At 35.4% G+C, this 16,300-nt stretch overlaps 1 protein-coding gene across 3 annotated transcripts in view; it reads right to left on the minus strand.

The window, feature by feature from the left end:
• Positions 1-8,160, minus strand: part of Mct1 (Monocarboxylate transporter 1) — a 69,958-nt gene extending 61,798 nt beyond the window's left edge. The window contains exons 1-2 of one of the 3 annotated variants that reach the window (XM_073977543.1): positions 8,046-8,160; positions 7,392-7,626 (exon numbers count right to left, since the gene is read on the minus strand). The gene's annotated coding sequence lies outside the window, so the exon portion shown is untranslated. Of the gene's footprint in view, positions 1-7,391 lie in introns of all 3 variants that reach the window. The other 2 variants (XM_073977542.1, XM_073977541.1) reach the window with 2 other exon arrangements.
• Between the last annotated feature and the right edge of the window lie 8,140 nt (positions 8,161-16,300).

Consider the following 16,300-nt stretch of genomic DNA (forward strand, 5'->3'; position numbering starts at 1 on the left):
AGCGGTTTTTCCCCATCTCATCAACTTTCGCTGTTATTGACATCCAAATGTTTGATCCTTTGATGTCAAAATGCATAATTTTGTCAGGATCATATCTTCCGAAAATGGGGCTGTACTGTTCTGAGGGGGGAAATCCAAAACGTGGACCAGTACTGACACATTCAAATTATGTTGACGTTGGTGGTCAAACAATGGAAACATCGCAATAGTCGGTAACGCATTCCATTTTTCCATGCTTTTTTTTTTTTTTTTTTTTTTTTTTTTGTTATCAGGCTACAGGTTGCAATTTTGATCTGATCGTCCCTAAATTTTGAGCGATAATGTGTGGTAATTTGAAGGTGGTCGGATAATATTCAGGTGTCGGAATGCACAAAAAACTTGTGGGAAAAAATATAATGTTTTATTCTTATGTGAATGTATTCGCTTCTAGTATTTGGGTATTCCAAAAGTAAACCCTTTCCTCACTGTCAATGGAAGATTAAAATATCACCTTTACATTGAGGCAAAGTAGGTTGGTCAAATACTAGAGTGGTCAATAGCAAAAGTGGTCAAATATTAGAGATATAGAAAAAGACGCTCAGATATACCAATTTCCAATTTGTGGGATTTTATTTCCAATGCGGATATCTCTGTTTCTGCTGAACACAAGGGGACAGCCCGATAGTGAAATTGGACCATATGAGTTTTAAATTGTTTCCAAATGTGTTGTCATTGATGGTAAAATATCAGAGTTAATCAGAGTAATAGCGCTTTACAATACCCCAATTTTAATATTTTTAAATATTTATTTTAATGACAAATACCTCAGCTTTTCTTCTTCTCTTCTGCAAACCTTTCAATCAGTAGATTGTCGACAATGCACAGTGGATCCACTTGTATGGAGAAAATGGCAAAAAATATTTAGAGTGTAAAAATCAAGCCAATTCGCCGGTTACAGCTATGTGCTGCTGCGAAGAGTGTTTTAAGAAACCACGAGCGTAACATTCTCCCCCCTTTCCCCTCTGGAGGGGGTATACGGTAAGAATTGCTTTATGCTGTTAACACAAAATGACATGAACAAAGGTCGCGATTATCTTATGATGTTATAATAGGCTTGGGGAAACAAAACAATCTCCAAAATAACATAAAATCCAACCAATTCAGCGGATAAAAAAAACCAAAATTTTTTGAAAATTTTTGCCTTTTTAGGCGAATATCATTTTTTTAAGATTAATTTTTTAATTTTTTAATCGAGCTTTATGATCTATTATGCAAGTGAAAAAGGAAAGCCGACGATTCGAACCCACACACCCACCACTATGTGACATGCATGTTTCGTCTTCGGTAAAGACTCTTCAGACATATCGGATGTGGAGCGGCTTCGATGTCCTCGAACTTTTCTTCTTTCAAATGCATTTTTGTTTTGTATTTTACAACAACAATGAGGATTTTCCCATTTAGTTGTGCTTTCATGACAAAAAGTCAGCTGAGCCAGGCTGGGGTTTGAACCCACTTCCTTGAAAAACACAGGAAAAAATTGTTGCCACGGCGTGTTAGCGTTCAGAGCCAAACTCATAACTTTCAAAGGCAGCGCTAAGCGTTTGTCATGAAAGCACAACTAAATGGGAAAATCCTCATTGTTGTTGTAAAATACAAAACAAAAATGCATTTGAAAGAAGAAAAGTTCGAGGACATCGAAGCCGCTCCAAACGTGAAAACTTTGGGACAGGTGTTGTGATGTAGGGTATATAGCTTTTGCTCAATTGCTTCATTAAAAAATGCTAAAATAAATCAATAAAACAGCAAATAAATTATTTTTTTTACTTCTACACATATAGTGTAAACACCAGTGTTAGCAATTTCGAACTCCATTTTCCGAGAAAACGAAAAATTGGAAATTTTTTCTAATTACCATAAAAAAGTATTTTTTCTTAAAAAAATAAATAAAAAAATGTTCTTGAAACGAAATGGATTAAGATCCATTCACAGATGTTGATATCTTTGCTACATTATTGTTGTTGGTTGTTGTCTTGAATAATGAATACTAATGATACTAAACCATCTGTGGATCGGAGTTTATACAGAGTTGGTATGTTCTATTGAGATCTAAGGTACATTTTTGTAGTTGGTTGTTTGCTTCATATTTGATCGTTTTGATATCTGTAGATCAAAATCCGATAAAATATGTAAAAACAAATTACATCTTGACGATTATGACCTAAAAGATGAAGCTAGATAGAATTTTTGTATTCACAATGTTTGTTTCTTTTGAGATATGCTATAACTTTGCCTCTGAAATTAATTCAAATTTCCTAACGGTTTGGAAGATATAGTTCTGACAAAGGGACCCCCTTTTGACATCAAAGCCTTAAACCTTTGTTAGCCTATAACCGCGAGAATGTGTAAGATGTGTTCAACATGTTGTTGTCGATACAACACACATTAATACCTTAATAGCTTACACCACAAGTTCAGCATCCATGTGCTGGAAGAGGAGTTCCAGGGTCGACTAAATCACCAAACATAGAGTACTTCTTTGTGCAGAACGTGATGAGCAACTATGCTTAATCGAAAGATGCCTTCAGAAATGGTAAAACTGTGATTAAGGAAACAGGAGGCTGCAGAGATGACATGAAGTTTCTCTTGTCAGATCCCTTTTTAAAAGTTTAAGCCAATCCCAAACATCTGCAATGCACGCAGGTACACTCTTCTTGCGTTAATTCTGATGTCTGTTCACTATTTTTTTCTCATGGACTGGTCATTTGCTGTTTTGAATGACTATCCAAGAGCTTTCAAATGCTTGAAGACACATTGGGAAACATATTTCGTCGCAAGAAGGTCAATTTCTTTCCTATCAAATTCAATATATGTATATAAGTTTTAAATCGGTGATGACAATATTTACAATATTTTTAAAATTTAATATTTTGTTTAAAATTTGTGTTTATTTTTATACCTTCTACCATATCATGGAGGGTATCTGTGTGGATCTAGCCATGTCCGTCTGTCCTTCTGTTGTAATCACTCTAGCGTACACAATAATTGAGCTAATGCGCTATATTTTTCCACCCGAGTGTATTTGTTCCATACGCAAGTAAAGTTCGAAGATAGACTATATCGGTGTATGTTTTGGTATAGCCTCCATATAACGGTATAGGTCTACAATAGTCACAACACCACTTTACTAAAAAATTTTAATATAGATACATGTTTAGGTATAGTCCATATATAACGATACCTCCCGATTTTCGTTATTTTGAGGGGTTTAGCTACATTTTCTTGGTATAGACCCTTATATAACGATCCATCCCGATTTTCGGGATTTTTGCTACATTTGACATTTTAGGTTCCCAGTGCCCACAACACCTCTCTACTAAAAATTGTCAACATAAGCCCATGTTTTGGTATAGCCCCCATATAACGGTGCATCCAGATTTCGAGGATTTTAGCTACATATTTTATCGGAACTACCTGAAATTTGACATTTTATGTTCTTAGTGGTCACAACACATATGCATGTATGAACAGTCGTTTCACTCAATTGCATTTTTCGAATTCAATTTTTGGGGGTAAATTGCATATTTAATATCAACGACTACCCACATTAGGGTGGGGCGATTTGAACACCACCACGGCCGCCTGGATTTTCTGATTATTGGGATTGTACTGAGCAAAAAACCATATGTCTACGGTGAAAATCGAGCCCCCGGATTTTGACTTCAAGTTTTTTTTCAAGGGTTTTTGGATATTTTGGCATATATGTAACAGCCAAACCACTGAGATTTTCGATCCAACACAAAGACAAAAATTGTAGCCAAGACAAAAATTAAGAAATCTCTAGTACATAGCAAAAGCATTGGAACGCTCCTGCAAGCAGTTATGGCCCCGATAATGTGCACATTTTTCGGAAAATATCGATAAATTACACGGTGCTACAAAATTTGACTCAAAGTCAGTGGGTGGAAATTTTTTTTTTGGAGATGAAAGCCCTTGGTGAGTGTACTAAGAAGGCAAAAGGAAATTTTCAGGATAGGTCAAGTTTCTGAGATATGGTTTGGCCAAAATATTCTTGAAAAAAATTTCAAGTCAAATTCCGGGAGCTCGATTTTCACCGTAGCCATATATATGGTCTAATGGACTTTTTTGCACAGTACAATTCCAAGAATCAGAAACTCCAGGCGCCCACTATCACTTTTTTCCTTCCATACAAATCGCCCCGGCCTAACCCACATATTGTGTTCTATCAGAATAAATAACTTAAAAATTAATAGCTTATGCCAATAGTTTTTTCGTTCCAACACTAAGACAAAAATTGTAGCTAAGAAAATAATGAAGAGCTCTATAGAACATCGAAAAAGCATTGGAACGCTCCTTCAGGCAGTTTTGGCCTTGAGACAGTATATTTTTCGGAAAATGTCTGCTACAAAAGTTGAACAGAAAAATATTCAAGCGTTCTAATGCAAAAATTCTGTGGTGGTTGGGTACATGGACGAGAAAAAAAACGGTCGGTTCCTTTGGAACACTTCGTTTTTTTGTTGTTTTATAACGAGTTTGAACGAATAAGTTCCTCGTGCTCTATGCTGCTCAGAAGATACCAAACAGTATTATTATTTATTTTGACCAAAATAACGGAGAAATTAATGAAATATGTTGAAAAATAGATGAGTTATGCAATTTTCTGTGTTTAAACTTTTTGGTCCGCCTGTGGTTATCATTGTAGCACCCACAAAAATTGAAATAGGACGCTGAAATTTTGGAAAGATAGGTCTTTTGTTTAGGGTGGACTATATCCCTTTCAGACAATTTGAAGTCAACATAGTAATGTCCGTCCGTCTGTCTGACTTGCTGGATGGAACGATAACCCTCGAACGGATCAACCGATTGGCGTTCTTAATATTTTGTCCAAACTTAGTTTAAGTTCAAAGATGGATTATATCAGACCATTCCATAGGGTACCTCCCACACAAAAGTTAAAAAAATGTTCGGAAAAATTGTGCCCACGATAACTCTTGAAGACACAGATCAGGTTCGAATATGGGCTTGGTGGGTCTACTGCTTCGGATACTTCCCAATTCCTTTCGGAATTATTAAGTTTAACACTTGCACTCGAATCGCTTTGATTTTTGTTTAGCACCTTGTATTCGCTGCCTTCATTAAGAAGGTAGAAGTTTTTCAGTCCATTCTTCTTGAGAAAATAGCCCTAAAGTTTTAAAAACCCTCTATAGCACCATGTGTAGTGGCTGTATCGCACGATAACTCTCGAACGGCTCAGCCGTTCGCAGATAGACCATATCCTAATATATCCTAATATATCTACTAGATATATATCATATTCGAATATTGACTATATTTGTCTACTCCTTCGCATACCTCCCACACAAAATTTCGAATAAATTTACCTTAAGGCATGCTCTCGAATCACTTTGAATTTTTTTTTTTTTTTTTTTTTTTTTTTTGTTTTGCCTTATTAAGGCGAAGGTCATTTTTTTTTAGAGTGATATTTGAATTAATTCTCTTTCGAGTTGAGCTATTTAGACCTAATAGGTACATTGAAAAATTAGGAATCCACCGAAGTCCCACACATTCAACCACTATGCTACGTTTCACGGGTGGTTAGACCGATCATCAGGCATATTGAATGGTGTTTTTTAGTGGGTGGACGAAGGCTAAGCTTGGAGACTAGCATTTATATCACAAATCATTCGAAATTTGTATATTCGAATTATTTATTTATTTTAATGTTAGTCATTTAATTCCAAACCTTTCCTATAGTCCGACTTGGCTGGTAACCCTATTTTTCAATGCTTTATTACAAATACTAAGGCAGCTTTTTTCCACCTTTATTTTATTTGTTCTTCTGTATCAGAAGATTTTGATCATCAATATTTGTCATCGGAATGACAAGTTGATGGTGGCTTATAACGCTAAGACGCCTGCAACCGTGTCACTTGGTTGTTGGGGTCCCAGGTTCGAATCCCAGCCTGGCTCATGCTGAAATCATTTTTTTGTTTTGCCTTATTAAGGCGAAGGTCATTTTTTTTAGAGTGATATTTGAATTAATTCTCTTTCGAGTTGAGCTATTTAGACCTAATAGGTACATTGAAAAATTAGGAATCCACCGAAGTCCCACACATTTTTGTTGAAGCAACTTGCATTCGCTGTCTCAATTACGACGGTAAAAGATTTTTCAGGAGCAAGTCCACACTTCTTGAGAAAACAGACAAAAGGTGTAAAAAACCATAAGACGCCATATGTACTGTCTGGAGAGCACGATAACTCTCGAACTGTTCAATCGATTTGGTCCAAACTTAGTTTCAGTTAATAAATGGGCAGTGCCGGTCCCCAACTTTCGGTACTTCCCACCAATTGAACATTTGTGTCTGAGTGCAGTTTAGGGCTTGTTCGAAGATCCTTTGGAAATGTATACCGATGCTGTTCGTTATGGTCCTGTTTACAGCAATATTATGTTTTCTGTGGACAAATCCATGCTTCCTGGCATACTGGTCCAAAAGTTATACGATGAGGCACTGAAGTGACTAGTGGGCGCGATATCTATCGAAAAAATATTAGACTCCCAAAATAAGATCCACTTCTTAATGGACTATGTCAGTTCATTCCTTCAAGTAACTCCTCCGCAACACTTTTTAACTTTAATCCTAATCCACATTTTTGTCGGCAAGTTCAAATGTCCAAAAGGCGGCACAAAATTCTGAAAAGACCATAAATCCATTCTATCTGTCCGTATATGAAAGTTGCAATTCACATAGGCTGAGGGTGTATCTCTGTGAACAAACCCGATAGATACTTTGATTCTGATTTATTAGTGGAAAATGTTTGGCATTGTTCGCCAAGACTAGTTTGCATTACCCCTTGCCGAACAATGCCAAACTTTCTCCACTAATAAATTTATTATTTTGTTTATTATTATTAGTATAACCCAACGCCTAGTTACGTGTTTCAAATTATGTATATTATTTTACAGACCTCAGCAATAAAAAAATAAAATATCGCAGTAATTATTAACTATATCGATAATATATATTTCATGTTACAGAACTTGATAATATATGTACATATTTAAAATTTATAAAAAAACTAATTTGTAGTTGAGGGTGGGTCGTTCATTATCATTGGAAGTCTCAATATACAAAAAAGTTAATAAATGAAAAACAATTATATGGAATCCGATTGAGTTGAAGGTAGATGTTCCCATATACATACATAAAAAATAATATATTTATTACCCTCATAAATTTCGGTTTTAAATGAAAACAGCAAAAACACATAGATATATGCAAGCTAAGTGCATAAAATGAAATTTAATACAATTTTTTTAGACTTAAACATATTACCATACACTTACAAATTACAATAATAAAAATAATCTTGCACTTTTTTGTAACCCAACGTACCTTTAATAAAAAACAGAACAACAGTGGTAATAGATAGGAAATCAAATATATTCCTAAAGTTGTTGTTTTTGTTGTGTTACTTGATGAAATGCCCTTGGTTTTTGTTTTGATTATTTTCTTCTAGTTGTTGTTATTGTGTTAATTAGAAGTTTTTGTTTTATTAATTTTATTGATTATTGTTATAAAAATTTATATTTTATTTGCTATTCGTTATTGACAGAATAACACTTCAAATCTAAGTATTATAAAAAAACACATTAAATTTTTCATCAATTACTTTTTTTTAATGAATGCTAATTAGCAACTAAGTTGTTGGCACAAAATGTTGTTTTATACATTCACTTGCACACGATTTGTTGTTTTAATTTCCCACTATAGAAATTTCGTATAAACACGGGTACATGTTATAAATCGAATTTTGGGTTTCTTTGAAATATTTCTTAATATTTAACACTTGAAACGATTTAACAAATTAACACTTTAGACAATGTTGAAGACAACAATGATTTCAAATCAATGACCCACCACACTTTAAGTAGGTTATTTGTATTGATAATGTAATATTATTGTACACTTTATTTACTATTTGATTTGTTTTTCGCGCTTTGAGAAAAAAAAACTAAAGCACTTTAAGCACGACTTTTTCTCATTTACTTTGTTATTTTTAAAAATAAAAAAAATAAAATTATAAAATATTTTATAATTTGTCATGTGCAGCGCGATTAGACGCCGATTAAGAACTGAACACTGGGCAATATTTTGTATCGATGAAAAAAGGAATTATTCTTTATTTTTAATTGTATTTTTTCTTTGTGTACTCTTTTCGTTGTGTGAGTGTGAATTTTCTGATTTGTTTCAGTGAGAGCGAGGTGATGATGATGATGAGACCAGGAGACCAATCACTCACGCATTACCAGCACACCAACACTTTTACAAATATTCACGTGAATCAAAAACCCACTCTCTCTCACACACTTGTTGTTGTTATTTGATGATATAAAGATTTACTTCATTGTCTCATGACTTTTATGGCTATCGATCGATAAATCCTTCTCTTTAAATTATCACGATCTTCTAGCTACAACGATTTATCGAAATGTAACAACGACAATGTTGCCTATCTGAAAACTCACAACCAACAACAATCGCATTGCTAGTGAAATCAAAATATTTACCTCCTTACCCTCCTCGCCAGGCAATGCATACCTCAAAACCACTTTTCCATCGAAGACAATTTTTGCTGATAATAATAATTATTATTTACACATAAATGCTCATGTCGAATTACAGTACTCATAATTTTGATAACATTGTATGTTGAATTCAGACAGCCAACCACATGTGTGCTCAAGACAATAGCACATCGTGCATGTTTTAAATACCCATATGGATATACAATGTGTATTATAAATTTAAGATAAAATTAAAATTATAATGGAAAATAATAAGAAACGAGAAAATAGTCGGCCGAGCCGAACTTTTTATTCCGTCCACCATAAAATATTCTTAACAGAGAACCTCTAATGCCAAATTACGGGTAGTTTCGTCTAACAATGTAGCTGAAACCCTAAAAATACCGCAATTCGGGAGGTATCGTTATATGGGGCCTATCCCGAATCATGGACCTATGTTTACAATTTTTGGTTGGGAAGGTTCGTGACTGCAGAGAACCTAAATGGCGAAATTTCGGGTAGTTGCGTCAAAAAATATTGTCAAAACCCCCAAAATACCGAAAATCCGGAGGTAGGTATGGAGCCTATACCAAAACTGGGCGGTTCTGTTGTCGACATTTCCTGAGTATTTAGCCATGTAAAACTTCTCTACAAGTGATGTTTTAGGCGATAAACTGTAGGTCACATATCATTGAGCTAATATGAATCGGGGTGCACTCATTGATATGAGAGAAGTCTCCCTTATCCCTTCTGGAATGTTTGTTGAACAAATATATACTAAAACAAGGCACTATACCAGCATGCGGAAAAAGGGGCACACGTGCCCTTGATGAGAGTAACAACAAAACAACCACCATTTAGTCTTCACTCAGAAGTCAATGAAGAAGGTTGTGCCGTCGCTTTTTTCAATTATTTTTAATTTTAGCAATGCATTACCCCCACGATGTTTGTGGAGAGAGCGAAATTTACGCTCTCGATGTCGTATGCGTGTGACCGCACAGACTTCATTTGTATTGGTGCCGATACCTGCACAGTAGGAAATTGAATCTGCGATGACCACTTCATCAACGAAAAACTTCAAAATTGTCTTAAACAAGGCAGTGTCACAAAATTTGTCACTCTTCCATGTGCGATGTGTGACATTCTGAACGAAAATATCTTGCAATGTGCCTTGGTACAAGTTAATGTTCATTCTATCGTCCATGAAGACAACTTCACTTACCTTGTCGCTCAACTTATCGTGCACGAGTTTTGCGACATTTGTGTGAAAATGTCGTCGATGATCGCAAAGGGCTGTCGTCCAGCCGTCTTCAATGGATTGGGTGCCCTGTACTGACAATTTTAGTGGTGAAGTGTTGTGACCAATACACAAAAAAAAACAAAATTATGAATTTTTTATTAAATCCGTTCATATTTTTTTGTCCATAAATTGAACTCACCTCTTTTAAAGCGAATGGACAAATTTTTGCTTTCATGCTCAAATTTGTATTTTTTCAAAAGTATGAATGATTTTCTAAATTTTCTAGTTTCCCCTACTTTCCCTATTATTTGCTCTATGGTTTTTAGACTCTCTCGAGATTCTCTTTTCAAGTTTTTGTGCTTTGCCTATCAAGATGTTGTGGTTCGTTTTGCTTCTATTGTTTTTGTTTTTTCTCCCCTCCGTCGTATCGTCTCGCACATTGACTCTGCATCAACAAAGACAACAACCTGATAGATTTCGTTTGTTGTCGTAAAATAATCAATCACATATAGTTCGCATATACAATTTTTTTAATTTCTTTAATATGCATGCAATATCTAATAAATCAAGCTAGTGCTGATATATATTTCAAATTATTTCTTTTTATGTTTTATAACTCCGTCCGACAATTTTCAAACAACAAACTCTCAATGTCTTGGTTGGTCATCTGCAAAGACCTTTATTTGGTTCCATGTGATGTTACGAGATTCATTCGCTTTTAACCATACGAATCCATGGGTTTATAGGCTTACCAGGCTTTCTGGGAGCTTGTCTGGCTATATCGCTGGATGGTCTTCTCAATATATGGTCAATCCATAGCCATAGGTAGTATAAGTAGCTAGATTTGGCCAGAATAAGTGCAGAATTTGTGGAAGTTTGGAAGGAGTTGAAGATTATGAGCTTCGTACTGGTTGAGATGTTGTTTGAGCGCCAAATTGAAAGGCATTGTGGGCTTTATTAATACGGTCCGTTATATCTTCATGGGATCCACCCTCTTTGTTGTAAGTTTCTCATTATTTTAGTTTTTCCTTACTCCAGTGGAGCGGCTGAATACGGAGTCAGAAAACTCTAAACCCTATAAAAAGAACGAGAAACCACTGAAGAAATATCCCATGAAAATCATACAATACTACAATATATTTATAAGTTGTTGTATGATCCGAATACCGAATCTGCAAATTAAGAAGAAGAAGAATTTTTAGTTCCACATTGTTTGCATTATTTGAGAGGGCGTGTAGTTTTTTCTCGATATTACTCAAAACAATGTGCCAACAAACAGATGTCGTCTGTGCAATCGATGCAATGTAGCAGCTCATTTATGTTCCAGCAGAGACTCTATGGTAGAGCTGGAAAAAAATCGATGGCACTATCGATAATATAGATTTTTTTTTTTTAAAAATCAATATCGATCGATGGTCCAATTCATAACAAAACTATGTTCTGTGTGGGCAAGTCCATGATTCCAGATGATTAACACAATAATTAAGTAAAGTGGCTGATGCGTACGATAACTATCGAAAATCGAGATTGACATTGGTCCAACCTTAGCGCATTGTAATATTTCTTTCACACTTAAATCATGTTGGAATATAGGCTATACCTGTCGACTCCTTCGGGTACCTCTAACAATAAATTTCTAAATTTTACGAAAATTTTACAGCATATTTTACATCATATTATGTCAGTATAATTTTTATGGGAGTAGGTCCATACTGACTAAGATAACTAACCTAAAGCTGTAAAAGCCCTACGGACACCAACAATGGCTCTCAAAGGGAGTTTTCAATTTAATAGTTCTTCCCAAATTAAGTTAAATTGGAAGATGGACTATGTCGGTCCTCCCTCCACAAAAGTTCAACATATGTATATGATCAGGTTCAGACCTGATGGCGGATAATTTTTAGACTTTATGTGGGATAATACTCACTGCAACAGCAATAATTCTTAGAAACAACCCATACTGGGTTTTCTTCTTTTTGTTATGACACCGGCTGAGGGTACATCTCTGTCGACAATGCCGGGTACCTCACAATTTTCGGTATTTTGAGGGATTTAGCTACATTGTTTAACGAAACCGTCCGCAAAAACCTCACTAAAATTTTTCAATATAGTTCCACTTTTTGGTATTAGCCCCATCTAAGCGTAACTCCCGATTTTCGGTATTTTGAGAATTTTAGAATTTATTCTTGACCGAACTTGTTGTAATTTGAAATTTGAAGCTCCTATTCGTCACAACACTTCTCCACCAAAAGTTGTCAATTTACATAGGTCCATGTTTTGGTATAGGTCCCGTATAACGGTACCCCGCGATTTCGGTACTTTAAGGGGTTTGGAAACATTTTTGACATTTAAGGTTCTCTGCAGTCACGAAACTTCTAAACCGAAAATTGTAAACATAGGTATAGTTTCCATATAACGGTATCTCCAGATTTTCGGTATTTTGAGTATTTAGTAGGAAGGGCATATTAAGCTTGTTTTTCTGTTTTTTATACATCGAACTAATTATTTGCGATCCTGTAAAGGATATATATTCTTGATCAGGATTAAATTCTAAGACGATCTAGTCATGCCCGTCTGTTGTAATCACCCTAGCGTACGCAATAATTGACATAGAACGCTAAACTTTTGCACCCGAGTGTTTTTGTTCCATAGGCAGGTTATGTTCGAAGATGTGCTATATAGGTCCAGGTTTTGGTATAGTTCCCATATAACGATACCATCCTATTTAAGGTATTTTGAGGATTTTTCTCCCAAATTGGCTCCAATTTTTTTTGCACCAAAAATTGTGATATAGGTCCACATTTTGGTATAGTTGCCATATAGATCCACTTTTACCGAATTAGCTGAAATTTAACATTTGAGGTTCCCAATGACCACAAAGCTTCTTTACTAAAAATTGCCAAGATAGGTCCACGTTTTGGTATAACCTACGTACAATATTACATCCCGATTTAAAGTATGTTGATGCTTTTAGCTAAATTTTCTGACCGAATTAGCTGAAATTTGACATTTGAGGTTCCCAATGATCAGAAAACTTCTTCACTAAAAATTGCCAATATAGGTCCACGTTTTGGTATAGCCCCCATATAACGGTACCGACCAATTTCAAGCTACAATTTTAGCTACATTTGCCGACTGAATTAGCTATAATTTATCTTTAAGGGTTCCCAGTGATCAAGAAACTTCTCCAGCAAAAATTATGGACATATGTTCACGTTTTATTGTAGCCCTCATATAAGGGTACCGACCGATCAGAGTATTTCATGGTGGAGGGTATAAAAAGTTCGGCCCGGCCGATCTTACCGCTTTTTTACTTGTTTATATTAGATTTGGAAAATCCGTGGTCGAAAAAATGTTTGCAGCTGAAATTGTGGACAGGAATCGAAACTAATTATTCGGCTCTGCCTTCCCAAGAAAGTATATGTTCCCTTGAAGAGAACAATTAAAAAAAAAAATCCATCAAAATCGGAGAGTCTGTAGTATAGTTATTCTATGCTAGATTAATTATATCCTCAGCATTTATGCTAACGAGGGTCTATACACTTTCATACGGGCAAAATGTGCCTCATAGAAATAATGGTTTTAGACCCCAAGTATGTTCGGAGGAAATCCGTTTCAGACAATTTGGAGTCGATTTAGCAATGCCCGTCCGTCTGGCCGTCTGTCTGGCTGGTGCGCACGAAAACTCTCGAACGGATGACCCGCGTTAGTCCAAAATTTGGCTTTCGTAATACTTTGTCAAAACTTAGTAATATTTTGTCAAAAACTTCGGGTACCTCCCCTCAAAATTTAAAAAAATTTTGGGAAAATTTGTGCGCATGATAACCGATTTAGTCCATACTTTGTACATCGTGAATTTTCTACCATATTTAGATGGGGTTTCAAGATGGACTCAATCGGTCCACTCCTTCGGGTACTTCCCACACAACATTTCGGATAAGTTCACTTTAAAACCTGTTCCCGAATCACTTTGATTTTTGTTGAAGCAACTTACATTCACTGGCCCCCTTTTACAAGTTTTTTCAGGCAAGTAAATACTTTCTGAGAAAATAGCCCAAAAGTTGTAAAAATCCCTATGGTACCATGTGTAGTTGCTGGAGCGCGCTATAGCACTCGATCTGGTCACCGGATTTGGTCCGAAATTTGGCCGTCGTCATATTTTGTCCAAACTTATTTTCAGTTCGAAGATGGGCAATACCGGTCAAACTTCCCCAAAATTTAGAAAAGTCACTAAAATGGTATGCACCATACACTTTCTTGAACAGGGTAACCAAATTGGTCCAAACATTGCATTTTCTAATGTTTTGTCCATACTTAGTTTAACTTCTAAAATGGTCCATATTGGTCCTCTCCTTAAGGTACCTCCCCGCAAAACTTCAACATTTTTGTTTAAGTGCAGGTTAGGTTCGAAGATCCTTTGGAAATATATACCGACGCTTTTGGTTGTGGTTCTTTTTACAGCGATATTATGCTTTGCGTGGACAAGTTCATCCTTCCTTGCGATATCTGTCGAAAAGATATGACTCCCAAAATAGGATCAACTTTCATAATGGACTATGTCGGTCCATTCCTTCATGTACAACTTTAATCCTAATCCACATTTTTATCTGTAAGTTCAAATGTTCAAAATTCTGAAAGAGCCTAAATACATTCGATCTGTCCGTAGATGAAACTTTCAATTCACATAGGCTGAGGGTATATCTCTGTCGGCAAAGCTGACTGATACTTTTTTACTTGTTTTTTTTTTAATTTTTGTCTGCAGTCTTACCGTTTTTGAACAAAATCCGAAAAACTGAATAAGGTAAAAAAACCTTTGGCCCGAATAACTTTTTTGCACACATGGGATCGATGGGGAATTTATTACTTGTCCAAAGAAACACTCTGATTAAGAATTTCTTTGGCACTACCTAAACTCAAACAACTTCACTTGCAAACAAAACCAAATCTTTTCCAATTAGCAAACTTATTTTTAGATCATATTCCACCACACATCCAAATTTCATCGAAATTTTACAGACATAGCGTATTTGTGCATTAAATACAGGAAATCGGACGACGTTATGATCACTGTAGAAATAAAATATTTAGCTCGGCATTATCATCGTCTAGAATATTACTAATGTCAGTTCAGAGCATTGGTCATATGATCTTTTAGGTGTTCGTATCATATATGGATACATACAAATAAGACTGATATTGGAGAATCTAATGATGGCAAAACATCCCTGTATGAGCACGCAAAATATACCATTTGCTTGTCATTTTTGTCATCGACTCATTCATGACTTACCTTAATATGAATCAGTTACTATATATATGAACGCAACTGTTAAGTCATATGTTCACGACTATGACCAGACCACTGCAAACTCTCCCTCTCGCATTCTCTATTCGACCCATCTAATATGATAAGAGCTCTTCCAAACAAATCGTATTCGACTCCTCTTGAAAATTCTCCGTCGAATTAAACAAAAGCAAAATTTTCTTATCAGTTCGGAATACAGAGCACCGGCACACACACGGTATGCACTTGCTTGGAAACATTAGCTCTTCATTCAACATTCACTCACTACGACTTCTTACTTTGTATTTTGAATTTAATTTCTTTGGATATTTCTCAGATACTTTACGGCGCGGTGCTCTCGATATTTTGTTGTTTAGTTAATGTTTTTTTTTCATTATTTTTGTTGTTGACAGAAATGCATGTAAATGAAATATAATTTTTAGTTTTTTTCCTCAATGCAGTCAATAGTTATTAACAACACTTTTATTGTTGTTGTTTTTGACATTTAGTTTTGTTTATTCCCCTTTGTTGTTGTTGATTTGGTTGTATCGGATCAGCTGTAAGATGCATCCATTGTTTGCACTCTATACAACAACTGCCTGGGTTTACTTTGTTATTATCGGGGCCAAAGTAAGAAAAAATGATAAATAAATGGTTTATCGCATGAAAACAAATAAATGTTGCTGACGTTTGTTGTTGTTGCTGTTGGAGGCGCTTTGAGGTGTTAAATCGATAATGTGGGGATATTTACTAACTTCGTATTAACCCTCAGGTAAATTTTGAGCAGCGGTGTAGGAACGTTCTTTGTTATTTGCTTAAGATATTTCTGGAAATAAATTGTAGCTGTTAAAGAATACTTTCCCCATCCCCCAACAGACCATTGAGCATAGATTTTTAAACAATATTTTTCCATCTACCAACAGACAATTAAACTTGGATTTTTAAACAGTATTTTCCCCTCCACCAACAGACGACCATTAAGCGTGGATTTTTAAACAATATTTTTTTTTCCTCCACCAACAGGCGAACATTAAGCGTGGATTTTTAAACAATATTTTTCCCTCCACCAACAGACGACAATTAAGCGTGGATTTTTAAACAATATTTTTCCCTCCAACAACAGACGACAATTAAGCGTGGATTTTTAAACAATATTTTTCCCTCCACCAACAGACGACAATTAAGCGTGGATTTTTAAACAATATTTTTCCCT

Source organism: Musca autumnalis, unplaced genomic scaffold (assembly GCF_047663935.1).
Source record: "Musca autumnalis isolate F117 unplaced genomic scaffold, ASM4766393v1 scaffold_3, whole genome shotgun sequence".
Lineage (NCBI taxonomy): Eukaryota > Metazoa > Arthropoda > Insecta > Diptera > Muscidae > Musca > Musca autumnalis.